This window comes from Ceratotherium simum, chromosome 29, assembly GCF_057802395.1.
Source record: "Ceratotherium simum simum isolate JZ-2026a chromosome 29, ASM5780239v1, whole genome shotgun sequence".
Classification (NCBI taxonomy): Eukaryota; Metazoa; Chordata; class Mammalia; order Perissodactyla; family Rhinocerotidae; genus Ceratotherium; species Ceratotherium simum.
In genome coordinates, this window is record NC_141928.1 from 22,873,821 (window position 1) to 22,887,075 (window position 13,255).

At 40.8% G+C, this 13,255-nt stretch overlaps 1 long non-coding RNA gene across 1 annotated transcript; it reads left to right on the plus strand.

Moving 5' to 3' along the window:
• The first annotated feature begins 8,037 nt into the window (after window positions 1–8,037).
• Window positions 8,038–12,365, plus strand: LOC106800724 (uncharacterized). The gene is made up of 3 exons (XR_015549023.1): window positions 8,038–8,138; window positions 11,114–11,300; window positions 12,210–12,365. It is a non-coding gene; the product is annotated as an uncharacterized LOC106800724 (long non-coding RNA).
• Window positions 12,366–13,255: the final 890 nt, after the last annotated feature.

The window sequence follows — 13,255 nt, forward strand, 5'->3', positions numbered from 1 at the left end:
CCATACCAGCCTGAGAAGAAAAACCCCTTAGAGCAACCATTTCTGTATAGGTTCAGAGAACTTTCACCGCAGGTCTACCTATAAAGAAAGCTCCACTTTTGCAGCACCTAAACTCAAGTCCTAGGACTTGACCTATATATGAGTACTTTTAGAAAATTTACTTAGAAATATACTTCCCAGAAACTTTCTTTTACGGCTTTTACTTTTTTCCTTCCTTCTTGGCTTCCATGAAACTGTATTCTTCTAATTCTTAGTTTTCTAACTGTTCTCTCTTTGCCTCTTCCTCTTGCCACGCCTAGCTGTAGGTCTGGTATGGGTAAGCTGTCTGCATTTTATTTATTTATTTTTGGTGAGGAAGATTCGTTGTCTGCTAACATCTGTTGCCAGTCTTCCTCTTTTTCTTGCTTGAGGAAGATTAGCCCTAAGCTAGCATCTGTGCCAGACTTCCTCTGGCACAGAGGAAGTATGTGGGTCACCACCACAGCACGGCTTGATGAGTGGTGTACGTCTGTGCCCAGGATCCAAACCCAGGCCACCGAAGCGGAGCGTGCTGGACTTAACCACTATGCCACGGGGCCAGCCCCAGCTGTCTACATTTTAAAGATTTCTTTTAAGCCTTTATACTAACTGTAATTGATTTTGTGTATAGTGTGAGATAAAGATCCAGTGTTCTTTTTTTCTATATGGCTAACCAATTGTCTCAGTTCTAAATCTGCATTTCTATTTGCTGGTACCTCTAAATGCAGTTTCATTTCAGTACATGTCAACCTTCTCCTGGGATCTTTGTACCTAAATTCCCTCTTTCTGGAATGTTCTTCCTCATTGTTTTTGGGCTAACAACTCCTGTGAATGCCTACCGACCAAAGACCGCTAAGAACACATCTGTAGTAAAAAACATTAGTTGTATTTAGCTTGCTGCCATAAGAGAAACCATACTCCCTAGAACCTTGGGGAGTCTCAGTAAGAGTGAGTTGAAAGGGGCTTATGCTGGGTGATTTTAAGAAGCAATTAGAGGGGCCGGCTCCGTGGCTTAGCGGTTAAGTGTGCGCGCTCTGATGCTGGCGGCCCGGGTTCGGATCCCGGGAGCACCCCGAGGCACCACTTCTCCGTCCAACGTGAGGCCGAGTCCCACGTACAGCAACTAGAAGGATGTGAACCTATGACATACAACTATCTACTGGGGCTTTGGGGGGAAAAAACTGAATAAATAAAATCTTTAAAAAAAAAAAAAAAAAAAAAAAAAAAAAAGAAGCAATTAGGGAAGCGGGGACCAGTTTTGGAATGGATACTGTCAAAGAGCAGGGCATTTCAGCATTTGGTCATCTTAGGAAGCAGGAGATGGGAGGAATGAGGTGGGGCTGAGGATGTTGTTGGTGAGAAGCGGTGGTCAGTGAAATAAAGGGTCATTATCATTTTAACAGCCTGTATAGAAACATTGTTTCCATGGTCATGCCCAGGTCCTGTTGGAAACATGGCTCACATTTTGATAGGAATATCCCAGACTGATTACCAGCAGGACTGATTTTCTTTTTCTTGCTTCACATCCTTTGAATTAGATCTTGGTTTAAATGTTACCTTCTCAGTGACCCATTCTAACTGCTGTTGCTTATTTCTTTCCAGTATTTATTACAAATTGTAATTATTTAATTTATTATCAATTTGCCTTTTTTCTTCTCTACTAGAATGTAAGATCCATGAGGGCAGGAACTCAACTCAATTCTGACACTACCCAGTGATAGCATCAGATTCCACAGGTTGAGGGCTCAGTCTTACAAAATTGTCCTCCCACCCACTTCAGATGCCAATCCCAAGTCCAAGTTGTGACCTGTGCTTCTGGCCAACCAGCTATAGATCGGAGGTTCCAACTACCCCAACTTGGGTTCAATTAATTTGCTAGAGCAGCTCACAGAACTCAGATAAACATTTTACTTACTAGATTATTGGTTTATTGTAAAGGGATATAACTCAGGAACAGCTAGATGAAAGATATGCATAGGGCAAGGTATGGAGAAAGGGCTTGGAGCTTCCATGCCCTCTCCAGGTGCACCACTCTCCCCAAGTTCAATCTCAACAAGTTCACCAACCTGGAAGCTCTCTGAACCCCATACTTTTGTGTCTTTCTGGAGGCTTCATTACATAGGCATGATTGATTAAATCATCCGTCATTGATGACTGAATTCAATCTCCAGCCCCTCTCCTCTCCTAGGAGGTGAGGGGCTGAAAGTTCTAACCCTCTAATCCCGTGGTTGGTTCCCCTGGCAACCACCTACGTTCTTTGGTTGCTTAGGGGCTTTCCAAAAGTCACCTCATTAACATAACAAAAGACTGCTTTATTACTCTCATCACTTAGGAAATTCCAGTGGTTTTAGGAGCTCTGTGCCAGTAACTAGGATGAAAAGCAAATATATATTTATAATTATAAATCACAATATCACAGGTAGAGAGAACAGCACCTTTACTGAGTACAAGTCTAGCCCTTAATAATCCACTTAATAATGTTTTTATCTGTGATCTCTTGGGATCTAAATTATGTGCCCACTAAAGATAAGGTTTTGGGATACGTGAAATTTGTAGATTTTGAGCAAAATTATAAAGAAAACTGACTCTCCCATGTGAACCTGTTTGGGGAACCATATTGGATTTTAAAACTTCAGGCAGCCTACTTCCCCTGGGCTAATCACTATGATTAGAAGCTTGATTTCCAAAACTGGGATCCAAACAATCACAGTGGTCACCCCAGAATGATGGGAGATCAGGGCCTTCCACACTGGAGCACTTAGAATTAATTCTCACTCTCGTCACACACACACTTTGTAGGAAGATGTGACAGTCTCTGTCAATATGGGGTGCAAGATAATTATTGCAAAAATATTATGATAGCTCACAAAATCCAAGTCACGGTTAATGAAGCATCAGAACAGGTAGCACTCCATAAGCCCCAGCAACCACAGTACATTGTCGTCAATGTGACTTAGCTCTTTACTCGGAGGTCTGGGTACCTTGAGTCTAAATCTTAAGAATAGATTCTGATTGGCTTGTGCTGGTTTCATCAGCCACAGGCAGCAGCAACCTGAGCTGAAGGTTGCATTGATGTGGCTGGAGCCCGTTTCATGGGAGAGCAGCTGTGCAGACAGTGTGGTCTCCTCCACTCCACCCCTTCTGCCCATTCACAGTTTCAGAGATGAACCATCCAGTTACCCCATCTACAGCTGCACTGCCCTCAATTAGAGACAACAAATATGCCCACGACCTGCTTCAAATAAACATCGTGGGCCACTGTTCCCAAGGCTGTGTGCTAGGTTATTTCTGTCGCTCTGCTGCTGTCTTTTTGCACCTTTTGGACCTAGTTGAAATATGTGTCCATACCCAGTACAAAGATGAAAGAGGACAGAGAAGAAATAATTTCTTTTTTCTAATAGAATAAAAAGGTAGTTATATATTTAACTTCCGTAAACTCCATGGAAAACAAAGAACAGCCACCTGATGGAGACGCAGCCCTGATTTCTGTCTCCGGCTGTGAGGCGGTAATGGGAGGGTTGGTACACTTCCTAACCGCCCATCACGTCCCTTCCGTGTTCACTCTGCTCCTCAGTTGGCTGCTGCTCTTTCCATGGTCTTATTTCCTGGGCCTCCTCCCAGTCTTTCTGAAGGGACCTGCGGTCTGTTACACGGGTAACAAGACTTGAGAGAGAGGAAGCTATTTATGCAGATGACCTGGAAATTTGTGGGAAGAGAGATGTTTAAAAGGAACTACTATAAAGTATCCTGTGTAATCATCCTATGGTTTTGGGGGTGAGACTGTATTAATCATGTTTTTTATTTTCTGTATTTTATGATGTTTTGACATCTTAAAAATCTTGCTGGCTAGGGAATGACTGCCCCTCCCAGGGCTAGCTAATTCTTAGAGACAGCAAAGGACTTGGCTTTGATGTACAAACCAAAGCAATCTTGCGTCTATAGCCCCAACCACCTCCTTATCTAACTCTCACACGCAAGCCAATATTTCCCCTGCTCTAAATCACCCTAGGGCCAGGTACTAGGCAACTGGAGACCACCCCTCTAACCAAAAGCCCCTGAAGTATTCAAACTAGCCAATCCTTAGCTGTTTACTCTGCCCTGCCTTGCCTTTCCCTCAGAAACCCCAATAAAAGCTCTTGTTGCAATGATACAAGATGAAGTCCTAGAGATCTCCTGTACAGTGTAGTGTCTACAGTTAACAATACTGTATTGTAACATTTAAAAACTTGCTGAGAGTATAGATCTTGTGTTAAATATTCACATCACAAAAAATAATAATAAAGAGAGCAGGAGGAAACTTTTGGAGGTGGTGGATATGTTTATGGCATAGATTAAGGTGATGGTTTCATGAGTGTATACTTATCCCCAAACTCATCAAGTTGTATCCATTACATCTAGTCAGGTTTTTGTATGTCAATCATCCCTCAATAAAGTCACGTTTTTTTTTTAATTTAAAAAAAGCATGTTACTTTACTAGACAGTTGTCAAATCTTAAGTATTTATGTGTTTTCTTACCATGAAGCCTATTTTTCCAATAAGGAAACTAATAGAACTTCATTCTTCCATGTGAACTATTGTCAAAGTGGTTCTTTCTGTAACCCCCTGAGATCGTTTCTTCTCTTTGCCCGGAGACCTTTAATGCAGGAATTGTTACTATTTTCTTTTTTGTGAATCTGATGAAAACTGGATTCTCTCTCTAGAAGAATGCCCCTGCACACATACACATAACATTTTGCATATAATTTCTGTGGCTGACACCCGGAAGTCCATGGGTCCAGGTTTTAAAAACCCAGAAAAGGAATGTTTGAGCTCTGAAGCATCTCAGAAGCCAGTATTATGATTCTTTATTACACCGGCCAAGCCAGTCTAGACAGTGTCAATATCCTGCTCTGCCCTCAAGTGCTGCTCCATCTCCAGGGAATGTTCAGTTCAGACCTACCAAAGTTGACCATCCCAGCAGAGGTCATGCCTTCAAGTCTCTCTTCCCTCAACCTCCTTGCTCCTCAAACGTCCTCAGTTGGCCTTGACTCATTGCACTGGTGTGGGGTAGATGCAGTGGAGAGGCAGCTGGGGGCAGGTGGAAGCCTCCTGGAGGTAAATCAGGAGTGGGTTCCAGCTCAGCTCTGCTCCCAGTGCTCCTGGGTCCTTGGCAAGTGTGGTCTCTAGATCCCTGGCCAGCGCTCCTCCCTCCTCTGCTGTAATACTTCCCTGGGCCCACCTGCAGGGCCACGCCTAGAGTCACACTCGAGGAAACAGTCTGCCTCCTGGGAGAGAACCCAGCTTGATCAGGGGCTCCCAGCAAACCCAGGAAGCTCAGAGAAGGGTCACAGTGCATGTTGTAGGCACTCACACTGTGCTTTCCTTCACAGATGGTGGCAGGAGTTCTGTGTGGTCCATAAATGGGAGAGGAATGGGGAGTGGCCCCCCTCAGCCTTCCAAGAGTTCGGAGCCAGAGTATTGCCCCCACTGGGTGTCCTTTGGAGATTCAGATCTCATGCTAGATCAGTGTGTGGAAGGTAACAAGCTTAGAAGGACAGTGTTCCTGAATGATCAGAATGCAGATGCAGTACCCGGGCTGTGTCCCTTGTTTCAACACTTGAATTCACACATTTTGTTTGCAAGCCTTGCACAAGAAGGAGCCTAGCAGCTAAAATTCCAGAGAACTCATGGTTAGCAAGAATGTCCTACCAGAATGTTTAGCTTCAGGCTTCTGTTCAAATGCTTTTTCTTAAGAAATGGGTCACAGGTGTCTATTGCTGCCTTTTCCTAATAAAGCTTTGATAACATCGGCTTGGATATCCAAACTCCCTTGTAAAATTCTGCACCAGTTTCCCCTGGGCACCATAAAGCTGGAAGCCTGAAGGGACTAGAAGGCATTCAGCACCCTGTGGCATCTCTACCCACCATCTGGCTCAGCTGAACTACCCCAATGCCCTACCACCCATGGGGGTATGAGAGATCACCTACTGCGCTCTGGGAAGTCTGCGCCTGGGCCAAGCTGCTGTTCCTTGTAATGGTCTTCTGAGGGAGGTGTTGGGTGAGGCAAGGACAGGGGTAAAAGTTACCTGCTTTGGCCTTACTCCTATATCTGAGACTCTTCTGCCATCCCTCATGTGGTTTGGTGTCTGTGCTTTTCTTTGTTCTGGTCTCCTGCTGAGAATTCACTAGTCTCTCAGTATGTATCTGTGGCTGTTTCTTTTTTTGAAGATAAGTTTAAATAATTTTTTAAATCTTTTTTTCCTCTAAAAATTTCTTAAGTATTAAATTTTTTTCTTCTGGATTGAGTTAGCATTATAATTATTAATGGTATAAAATTGAGTAAAACAACACAGACATTTTATAAATGTTGATAATTATAAAACATAAATAATTTACTGAAAATGCTTTTTTAAATTAGGCACATTGGACTCTTTTTTGGTCTCCCTTGTTGCTGGAATGAGACAGAGTTGAACATCAATTTTTACCTTGTTTTTTATTTTTAAAAATGTAAGTGCTGATTAACACACATAAATAAGTCAAAGGGAATGTAAGGAGTTTTGTTGTAGAAATGTCACTCAATTCTTTGATCTCCTTCCAAAATATATGCCTAAATCACACAGTGACATATACTAGAAATTATTTTTAATAATCTATCAGCTGACAATTCAGGCTCTCTTTTAATATTTTTGTTTTTCAGTGCTCAATATTGTATTTAGGTAACTAATAAAAAGGCATTAAAAACTATTTTTTCTTGAGCATTTAAACATTGATTACAAATTTGTTTTTGTTGAGGAAGATTATCCCTGAGCTAATATCTGTTGCCAATATTCCTCTTTTTGCTGAGGAAGATTGGCCCTGGGCTAATATCCGTGCCCATCTTCATTTACTTGATATGTGGGACACCTGCCACAGCATGGCTTGAAGTGTGGTGTGTTAAGTTCGTGCCCGAGATCCAAACCTGCGAACCCCGGGCCGCCGAAGTGGAGCGTGCAAACTTAACCACTATGCCACCCGGCTGGCCCCCATTGATTACAAATTTGATTAATTTAATTTCCTTAAGCAATTTAAACTTGTTACAACTTTAGTATGACTTATTCACTAGACTACTTCAAACACTTAAAATGTGAACGGTTATTACAAAATGTATTACCACACTGATACTCAAAACTTATTCTAATGCATCAATATGATGACATGAATTCATTATTTCTAAACTGGTTTTTGTATTTTTTAATGTTATTATGCTTATTTTAGTTTCTAGGATTTTAATAATATTTTGATTACTTCCAGGGTTTTGGTCATCAGACTCCCACTCCTCCCAAAAAAGAAGAAAAAAAGATGATCATATCAGAATAGTCCAAGTTACAATTGATTCTTGGTTAAGACCTGATATCTGGTTGCATGGTCCTAGACAGTTGGATCTTAAGCCATTGATTGTTAGATTGAGTCCCTTTTTATAATAGAGTTTTACTTGTTACTTCATAGATATTTAGGGTTCTGTCTTTAATATGGACTTGACAATTTTTTCATCTTGGCTTTGCTCCCCCCCGCAACCAACTTTTTATTTTTTTTCCAACTTTTTATTTAAAAAACTTCATGCCCCCAAAAATGTTGGAAGACTGAGACAGTGAATACTCGCAGACCTTTCACCTACACTCACTGAGTGTACACTCACTTAGCTCAGCTTGCTTCTCAGGGACACTGCTAAGACCCAAAGCGGTCCCCAGGCATGCTTCTGTCACTTTCCTTGTTTGCAATGCTAATCTTCTAAAGGAGTCTGAGATTTTTAGTTTTTCTGGATGTTGTACTACTGACCTACATTGAACGTGTCTTTCATAAAACCCTCAGGCCTTTTTTTATGCACATACAAATAAATTTTGTTAGAGTATTTTTTTGAATTGTTGAACCGTTTGTTTGGAGGCTGTTGACCACTTTTGCTGCTCGCTTTTAAAGCTGCTGATGTTGGTGCTTGGAACATTTCCCAAATTGGTTTCTTGCTCATTCCATATAATGTTTTGTCACAGAGTGATTTGCCCCGGATCAAAATGGAGATGGATGCCTTGAAGAACCTGAGACATCAGCATATATATCAACTCTACCATGTGCCAGAGACGGTGGACAAAATATTCATGGTTCTTGAGGTTAGTAGTATGTTCCAGAAACCTGAAAGCATTTGGTCACTGTCACTGTCTTAGTCCGTTTGGGCTGCTATAGCAAACATCACAGATGAGGTAGCTTATCAACAGCAGAAATTTATTTCTCCCACTTTTGGAGACTGGGAAGTCTAAAATCAAGTCACCAGCATGATCAAGTGAGGGCCCTCTTCCTGGTTCATAGCTGGCTCCTTCTGGCTGTGTCCTTACAGGGTATAAGGGACAAGGGATCTCTCTGGAGCGTCTTTTATAAGAGCACTAATTCCATTCATGAGCGCTCTGCCCTCATGTCTTAATCACCTCCCACAGGTCCCACCTCCTAATACCATCCTTTTTGCGGGTTAGGACTTCAACATAGGAATTTTGGGGGGACACAAACATTCAGACCATAGGAGTCACTTTATCAATAGTGACGAGAAAAGTACATTTCACCTGAAAGATTAGAATAAATGTTTAGTGGCTTACTCGTTTGAGTTCTGTCTGTAACAGTTTAGATCAAGTAGACATATATAATAAACTGGAGACTGATTGTGAACGACCTCTTTCTGATACACTCCTAATGGGGTGGTGTAGTTTAGTGGATAGAATATGTTAGAATTTGTTCCTAGAGGGAAGAATCCATTTGAGTTTTATATGGTGTATTGGTCCAGGGCCGTCGTAACAAATTGCCACAAATGTGGTGGCTTAAAACAACAGAAATTTATTGTCTCACAGTTCTGGAGGCTAGAAGCCTGAAATCAAGTTGTGGGCGAGATCGGTTCCTTCTGGAGAGTCTTTTCCATGCCTCTTTCCTAGTTTCCGGGGATTGCTGGCAATCTTTGGCATTCCTTCGTTTATAGATGCACCACTCCAATCTCTGCCTTTGTCTTCAAATGGCGTTTTCTTCTCTGTGTGTCTATGTCTTTGTCCAAATTTCCCTTTTCATATAAGGACACAAGTCATTGGATTAGGGCCCACCCTAATCTACAAAGACCTGATTTACAAATAAGGTCAGGTTCACTGGTACTGGGTGTTAGGACTGGAACTTATCTTTGGGGGACTCAGTTCCACCCACAGCCTATAGCTAGCCTTCAGTGCATGTGCTACGCAAGCCAAACTCTTTCACGTTTTAACCTGCCCTGTTTGACCTGGAAAGTAAAGTCTTTAGAACTTGCGTCATTCATCTCGTTTCATTTTCCCTAGTCTCAGCCAAATAATTTCTAACTGCACATCATTTTTACACATTAGCTCTTTTTTAAAAGCACATTTTAAAATTCATAGTGCTGAAAGTTTTGGACCTAGAACCATTTTCTCTTTATTACATTGTAGATATACCCACGTGGTCTGCTGTGGTGATTTTAAAATCTTTATTTTTAGTTAATCTATTTGTGCAAATTAAATTCTTAAAAAAAAAATGAACCTAGGACAAAATTTAAAAGGTACAAGAGTGTATATTAAAAAGTGACATTCTGTCTCCCATTATCCCAGTCATCCAGTTCCCTTCCCGAGTCAGTCACTTACTTTTCTTGTGTTTCCTATAGATATGCCACATATTTACAAATACCTATGTATATTTTATATGTATATAAGCTTGTGTACATATATGCATGTATGTATGTTTTTTATATATGTAAATATGTGTGTGTAGGTTATCGTTTTCTGTTACACAAATGGTCACATACTATAATATTATTTTGTACTTTGCTTTTTTACCCCACTTAACATTTTAGCTTGTAGACCATCTAGGTACATTCATAGAGATTTTAGATGTTTTTGTTTCTCTTTATTTTAGAATTCTTTATTTGAAAATATAAAGTAACTCTTCTCTATGTAAATCTTTTGGGATGGCATTTAAAAAAATTGATGATTGAGGTGTAATTTACATATGATAAAATGCACAAATGAGGTATATACAGTTTGACAAAGGTGTGCACCCACATACTCCCACCCCAATCAAGGTATAAAACATTTCCATCACCCCAGGAAGTTTTCACCTGATCCTTTGAAGTTAATCCCTGTAAGGCCACCCACCCACTGCCCTTCCCAGCCCTGGTCTGATTTCTGTCACCATAGATTAGTTTTAACTGTTCTAGAACTTGATATAAATAGAACCATACAGTCTGTACTCTTCTGTGCTTGGCTTCTCTTGTTCAGCATAATGCTTTTGCAAGTCAACATATCAATCTATGCTCTTTTACACCTTGCTTTTTTCACTTAATACTGGATATTGTTTTATATCAGTTCATAAAGAGCTCCTTTTTTTTTATAGCTGCATAGAATTCCATTTTATGGCTGTGTCATAATTTATGTATGTGACCATTTGGTTGTTTCGTCTTTTTGCTCCTACAAACAGTGCTGCTGCAGTGAATGACCTTGAATGTGCATCACTTTTGACATGAGAGTGTATTTATAGGAACAATTCCTCAGTGTGGAACTATGAGGTCAAAGGCCATAGACATTTATAATTTTAATTGATATTGCTATAAAGTGAAATGAAATCTTAAATGGAAACCCAGTTTACAGAACGGTGGAGCTGCTCTGGAGAAGAAGGGATGGAAAGCCTCGAGCTTTCTGCTCTGGCAACCATTCTTCTGCAGCCTCTGAGGAACCTCTGTAGAACTGGCTCCTTCTGGTACAGACTGAAAATCACTCATTTTCGGGATGGAGAAGCAATAATGCTGCTGGGTTTTTTTGTGTCAGGTAACTGCACTAAATATGAGTGCATTGATGTGTTTTAGTATCTTGCTATAAAAATATAAAACACTGAATGAGCTTAAAAATCACAGTGGTAGTTGGTTGTACTTCTACCTACTGGTAATAAAACTGCTCGAGACCAAGAGCTGTTCTCTTTCCTGGAATCATTGTTGACTTGTTTGATCCTGAGAGTGTATTTTTAAATGTCTCTCACTCAGTTCCCTTGCCTATAAGTTGAATTAATAATATCTTGAGTTAAGCATAATTTTTTATTTTAAATTTCTCGTGAGTTCTGTAAGTAGTGACATTATCTGTGTGGCTGTGTTGCTGCTGAAGTACTGCCCTGGAGGAGAGCTGTTTGACTACATCATCGCCCAGGGTCGCCTGTCAGAGGAGACCCACATCACCTTCCGGCAGATAGCAGCTGCAGTTGCTTACGTGCACAGCCGGGGATATGCTCACAGGGACCTCAAACCAGTAAGTGACTGTGTCACAGTTAGATGCTCACCCAAGAGTTCAACATCATTCACCTGTTTTTACTAGGTTTCCAAATGTTCTTTCTGTTTAGAATCACTCTTGGCTTTGCTTCTTTTTTTTTGTTGTTGTTCCACTCATCATATATCACTTTTTTTTCCCCTCCTTTGACTTCTGGTGGATGGACTTATTATTGGCCTTGTATTTAGCTGTCAATTGTGTGTGACATTTTAAGTGTCTTTGTAATCTGCTGTGGACTACAAACCTCAGGATTTTATCTCTAGGAAGAAGAGTTTTGAGTGTTTTCTTCAAGAATATTGTCACAGTGTTTCCATTCAATACTCTTTTCCTAGCCTCATTTTCCTTTAACTTTAATTCCATTGCACTTCAGAAAGGAACAGTTCAATGGAATTGACAGACACTACTTTTCAAGGACAGAATAAAATGTGAATACTGTTAAGTCTGCAGGCTCTGACTAACATGGATGATGGTGAACGTGGATTTTAATGTTACTTGGTATCGGGGTCAGGAACCTAGAATTGGTCTGACAAGATAGGGCAGTGTTACTGTCCTTTTCCCTCTGTGTATACCCAACCCTTTGATTTCAGTTCACTCTTTTGGTTTAAACTTGCCTTTGGAACACACTGTGTTTGCTTTTAGTTGAACCTCAGAGCACCAAGGAGAAAACAGTTTATGCTAATATGTCTTGAGGGGAAGCGGGATAGTTATCAACATAGCTCCTCTCTCCCCTTTCATACTTCTTATCATTTCATTCTTTTTAACTGATTTTCACTCTGTTGTACCCAGGCTGTTTAATATAAGCAATGTTAAGTCATTTTTAGAAATGGCTAGAGGTGGGATGTGATATAAGGAAGTCAGTATACAGTTATGAAAATATCTTTGTTTTCCCAGGAAAATTTGTTGTTTGATGAATATCATAAATTAAAGCTGATTGACTTTGGTCTCTGTGTGAAACCCAAGGTAAGCACAGAAGTAAAAATGCATTTATTTCCTTTGTAAGTGCACCCCTTAGTGTGTTATCTTGCACTGACTTCCACTTAGTCTTTATTGAGCCTGGTTGCATTCATTGAGAAGAATGTTAAATTTCATCCCTTTTGTAAGTTCTCTAGATAATTCTAATATGTAGCCAAGGTTGAGAACCACTGCTCTAAGTCCAGAGTTGGTCCTGCTGAAGACCCCATGGGTATGCTGTGAGAGAATTTGTAGTGCTGAGGTTGTAACCGAGCAGGGGCTCATTCTGCTCACCACAACACTAAAGCCAATCAATTTCAAGATGAGTCAATGGTCAAGAAAGGGAGTTATTCAATTAGCCAGCAAAATCTGAAGATGGTGGGGGCTGGCCCCATGGCGTAGTGGTTAAGTTCGGCATGTTTCACTTCAGCGGCCAGGTTCATGGGTTTGGATCCTGGGTGGGGACCTACACCACTCATTGGCCACATGTGGCAGGGACCCACATATAGAGGAAGATTGGCACAGATGTTAACTCAGGGCTAATCTTCCTCAAGCAAAAAATGAAGAAGATTGGCAACAGACATTAGCTCAGGGCTAATCGTCCTCAGCAAATAAATAAATAAATCAGAAGATGGTGGACTCATGTCCTAAAGACCATCTTAAACAAGCACAAAGTTTAAGCAGTTATATAGCGCTAGTGGGCTGGCGCTAGAGCTAGAGCTAGAAGGAGGGGCTCAGGAATTATTGACCATTTGGTATTAGTGACTGGAGGCGCCACACCAGGTCTTTGAGTTGTCATCAATGATGGATGCCAGCATAGATGTTCTTCTCCGAGGTGGTCGTCATATTCCTAAGAAACTCAAAATAACAAAGTTATTATCTGTCACTACAGGGATGTACATGTTTCAGCCAGGATTATAAAATCTACAGAGTGTGCATATTTCCTGAAAGGTAGCTATTTATCACCTAGGCTACATGTAAGGTAA